The sequence below is a fragment of the Galeopterus variegatus genome, unplaced genomic scaffold, assembly GCF_000696425.1.
Source record: "Galeopterus variegatus unplaced genomic scaffold, G_variegatus-3.0.2 Scaffold1550, whole genome shotgun sequence".
Taxonomy (NCBI): domain Eukaryota; kingdom Metazoa; phylum Chordata; class Mammalia; order Dermoptera; family Cynocephalidae; genus Galeopterus; species Galeopterus variegatus.
In genome coordinates this window covers 428773-434210 of record NW_007727661.1, presented here as the reverse complement: position 1 = coordinate 434210, position 5438 = coordinate 428773, and positions in this window count along the sequence as shown.

The following is a 5438-nucleotide window of genomic DNA, read 5'->3' as shown; positions in this document are numbered from 1 at the left end:
TTTTTTTTGTTTGTTTGTTTGTTTAGTTTGGTTTTAATTTGAGAGGACATCGGCCATGTTCTTGGGAAATGCTCTACAATTCTTTGCTCTAATTGTTGTCATTCATCCTTCCCTCGCCCCCTAATCAATTTTCTGTTCAGGTGGAAACATTGCTTTCTAAGTAGCAGAAAGGGAAATTCTCAGAAACAGCTATTGGTAAGCTATTATGCAAGGGTACCTGAGAAATAAATATCACTGACCTAAAGTCATCATGAACAAGTCAATCAGTCAATTAATTAAAAAAAAAATCTAACAGTAAAAAAAAGAGTTTGATGCAACAATCAAACTAAACCTGCTGAAACCTTACCTCAGTAATGGCCCTGTGGTGTACTTGCCAGGTGATCATACCTTCCTCCTCAGATTAACATAAGGGGGAAAAATGTAAGGTCAAAATACTGACTGTGAAAAGGTGACAAAATCATCTGGATAAATTAAGAAAGTCACAAGTCACAGCTTTATCTATTCAGAAATATCACAAAATCTTATTAAGATCAAAAAGGAAAAATTATAAACATCCTCAATCAACTGATGATTCTTTATTTGCACCAGATATTCTGCCCACTGGGCCACGTTGAAATAGTTTGTTCTCATCGGCATGAGAGCATCACTCTCCAGTGCTTGGGCTTCTGTTCACTTGTTTGAGATTTCACCTTGTGGTCAGTTATATATATATATATATATATATATTTTTTCATTAACCTCATTGTGTAATTGAATTCCACAGAAAATTCTGAAAGTTTATCAAGTAAATAATTTTTAAATAAATTTTAAATTTTGCTAATAGCACTTGGAAACATCAAATACTTCATCTCACAAAAAAAGGAAAAAAAAACCTTCAGGCAAAAATATTGCCAATATAAACACAGGAAATGATATACTTTCTAAACTAGAATCTTGCACAACTTTTAACATTTACGAAAATAACTAATAAAATTATTAGAATACATGAAGTTCAAGTTTAACCAATAATGAGGATAATCAGATTTTTTAAAATGTTTCAGATATAGTGTTATTTAAAAAGTGACATTTTGTTACTTTTCTGAATACCATGAATAGATAATGAAACATGAAATAACACAATGGTTATATAGGGAGGAATTTACTAACAATATAAATATGTTTCTAAAACACTGATTTTAGGCTAGCCAGAAAAAGATTAGCTTCATCTACGATTGTATAAAGTTAATCTATTTTGGCCATTCATTTTTTTAAATATAAGCTAATGTTTCTTCAATCTCAATTATAATACAATAATTTTACTTGGCCTCACGTGCACATATCCCCCACATATATATTTAATATAAATACCTATAAATAACTATGGACCTCAGTGGATATGTTACCATATTTTATATCTCAAATTCTAAATTAGATACTTAAGATACCGTTGCTGTTGGCTACAGGTGTTTCTATCAATATGATTTCAGGAATGACAATGGAATTAATATATATTTTTTAATAATATATTTTTGTATTCAAAATAAACTACTTCAAACTTATTTACCTTATTTAATCATACAGGTTTTTAATTAAAATTCACCTTATAGCTAGGCCTATGACTGCATTGCTATTAATATTCCTCTTATCCTCACCCCATAATTTTGTTGATTTTTATCTTAAGCCTATGATAGTGTTCACAAATTCCTTTGACAAACTTTAAAATAAACCATATTGTTTAAAATAAACAATCCTGAATGAGTATTTTAATGTCTCTTTTGCTACTATATTATATTTGTATTATGCCTCATAGGACTTTGGGTTGAAAAAATGGAAATCTGAATGTAGGGACCAAGTTCTGTCACCAAGAAAACCACTTCATTCTTCACACTTTTTTTACACTGAGAGCATATTTTATAGTTTACCCAAGAAACCAGTTTTTGATAACAATGCTTGTGATATATATAATTTCACCATGATTAAAAGGTTTGAAACATACATTTTGTTCAATAATATCTAAAAAATTATATTTTGTAATGAAAAAAGATGTAATTGGATAAAATTACCATAAGGAATTTAAATGTCTTAAACAGTAGGAAAAACATTCTTATGTCTAATTAGTACAGAGGTCACTAGTTGAAGGTGGGGATGAGGTATGTCTATCAGATGCTATAAAATGTAGGAAGAGAACTGTTTAAACTCTTCTGAAGCTATTGGGTGCAGAAAACTTAGAAAAAAGTTGTTACTTTAACAGAAAGAAGATGGAGCTGGGGCTCTTTTTCCTTTCTATTAAAATATTCATAAGCTCATAATACTGCAGGTAAAAAAAAATTAAAAGGCAAGAAAATAAATATTTTAAAATGCTTTTCATAAAAATGAAATTTCAAATCCACAATAAGAATTTCAGTTCTGTGGGCCGGCCCGGTGGCGCACTGGAGAGTGCGCCGCTTGGGAGCACGGCGGCGCTCCCACTGAGGGTTCAGATCCCATGTGGAGACTGATTCCCGCTCACTGGCTGAGCGTGGTGAGGGCGCAACACTGAGGGTTGCGATCCCGTTGCCAGTCCCGGGTACAGGCGTGACACCGAGGGTTGCGATCCCGTTACCGGTCAGTAAAAAAAGACAAAAAGGAAAAAAAAAAAAGAATTTCATTTCTGCTTATGAAGTGGGGCAGAGCCAAAATGTGACTGAAATATAAGAAAGCAATTGACAATTCTATCTCTACATTTCTACCTGTAAACTCAATTAATTACACATTTATATACTGATAATTCCAAATATTGATGATGAGTTATTAAGAACTTCCCATGACTATAAATTGAATCTCCAGAGTCAAGGAGCAAATTGCTAATCAGGACTTAAAAAAAAAAAAAATCTTGACAAATATAAATACAACTACAGGAAACTGAAACATATGTATAACAATAAAACATTAACTAAGACAGAACATAACAGTTGTATTTTAAAGTTACTCTGGAATTATAAGACTAGATTTCATAATAACCTCTAAACTTCTGAAATAAATAAAAATGTGAACTCTTGTTTCCTCAAAATTTTTATTCCTCTTAGGATATGTTTTTGTATGGGACAAGGAAAGCAATGCTGAGGAAGGACTTAATTTTCCATGTCACCCAAAACACTGTAATTTCCTGATTCTCATCTTACAGCTAAAATGATGGTTCTTATATTACAACTAAGACTTCTCCCTATAAAGCCACTCACCTGGTTTCTCCATCTCCTGGGTAAGGATTCTTTTAGTTTCAAGTTACAGAAACTCAGTTTAAATAAGCTTAAGCAAAAGAAGGAATTTATACAATCACATAATTACGATCAAAACCTAAGCAAATGCTATTCAAATATCTCCTAAGTTTTTTCCTAAAAATCTTAACCAATATATAACCTCAGCCATCTGAATAGGTAAGCCAAATTTAATTGAGAGAGTAGTAATTCCAGTTCTGTTGATATAATACAATTTTTGTCTTACTGGTGAAAAGTCTTTAGTCATGGAGAAATTATTGTTTCTATTGTTAGAACAATTAATGTGAAATCTACTCTGTTTACAAATTTTTTAAGTGTACAGTACTGCACTGTTGAATACAGTCTCGATATTGTATGGCGGATCTCTACAACCTAATCATCTTTCTTAGCTAAAACTTTATACCTGTTAAATAGCAACTCCTTGTTTTCCCTTCCCCCCATCCCCTGGCAACCACCATTCTACTCTTTGCTTATAAGTGTTTGAATCTTATTTTATATCTCTATAAGTGAAATCATGCCGTGTTTGTCCTTCTGCAACTGATTTATTTCAATTATTGTGATATCTTTAAGGTTTATCCATAACGACTCATATGTCAGGATTTCTGTCATTTTTTAAAAAATGAGTAATATTTCATTGAATGTATACACGTTTTCTTTACTCATTTATTTGTCAATGAACATTGAGATTGTTTCTACCTCTTGGCTATCACAAATAGTGCTGCAATAAACATGGGAGTGCAATAATCTCTTAGAGATTCTGATTTCTGATATAAGTATAGTCACCTCTGTTTTCTTTTGGTTACCATTTGCATGGAATATCCAGCTCTTCAGTTTCAGCCTAAATGTGTCCTTAAATCTAAAGTAAGTTTTTTTGTAGACAGTTGAACCTTTTTTAAAAAAATCCACTCAGATACTCCATGTCTTTTGATGGAGTAGTTTAATCTATTTGCATTTAAAATAATTCTTGATAGGGAAGGCTTATTATTGCCATTTTGTTAATTGTTTTCTGTCTGTCTTGTAACTCTATGTCCCTCTTTTCCTTTCTTGCTATCCTACTTTGTGTTTCATTGATTTTTTTGTATTGATATGCTTTGATTTCTTTCTTTTTGTGTGTGTATCTTCTGTAGGTATTTTCTTTGTGGTTGCCATGGGGCTGGCATACACTAACTTATAACAATCTATTTTAAGCTGTTAACAACTTAACTTCAATCACATACAAAAACTCTGCACTTCTACTGCACCCATCAACACTTTATATTATTGGTGTCATAGTTTACATTTTAAAAATATTTTGTATCAATTAACACATTTTATATACCTATTTTTAATACTTTTCTCTTTTAACTTTTAAACTAAAATTAAAAATTATTACCCATCAGTATTACAGTATTACAATTTTCTGTATATGTCTATATATTTACCTTTAGAAAGTTTTATACTCTCATATTGCTATTTAATGTCTTTTCATTTCAAGTTAAAAAAAATCTCCCTTTAGCATTTCTAATAAGGCACATCTAGTGGTGATGAAGTCCCTCGGCTTTTGTTTGTCAAGGAAAGCCTTTACCTCTCTTTCATATCCGAAGGACAGTTTTGCCCAGTATAGTATTCTTGGTTAGTAGTTGGTTTTGTTTGTTTGTTTGTTTGTTTTGTTTTTGTTTTAAATTTTACTTCTCAATATACTTTGTAGTTGATTTTCATGCCCCTTTACCTGTTCCTCTCCACCCCCTTTCCTCCCCCCCACATCATATCTGTTCACTTGACTTAAACCGTTCAAGGAATTTTTGTGGTTATTCTGTCTTCTTCCCCCTGTCCCCAACCCTTGATTTATTTTTGTGTTTATTTATTTATTTATTTTTAGTTCCCCCAAATAAGTGAGGACCTGCGGTATTTCTCTTCCTGTGCCTGACTTGTTTCACTTAATATAATTTTCTCTAAGTCCACCCATGTTGTTGAAAATTAATTTCAGCCCTCTCTTCTTGTCTGCGATATTTCTACTGGGAAATCTGCTGTTAGTGTCATGGGAGTTTCCTTGTATGTACTTAACTTTCCTATTGCTGTTTTCAAAATTCTATGTTTATATTTGACTTTTGACAATTGGATTATAATATGTCTCTGTGTGGATTTCTTTGGGTTCATCTTATTTAGGGTTCATTGGACTTCCTGGATCTGGATGTCCATTTCCTTCTCTGGATTTGGGGAGTTTTT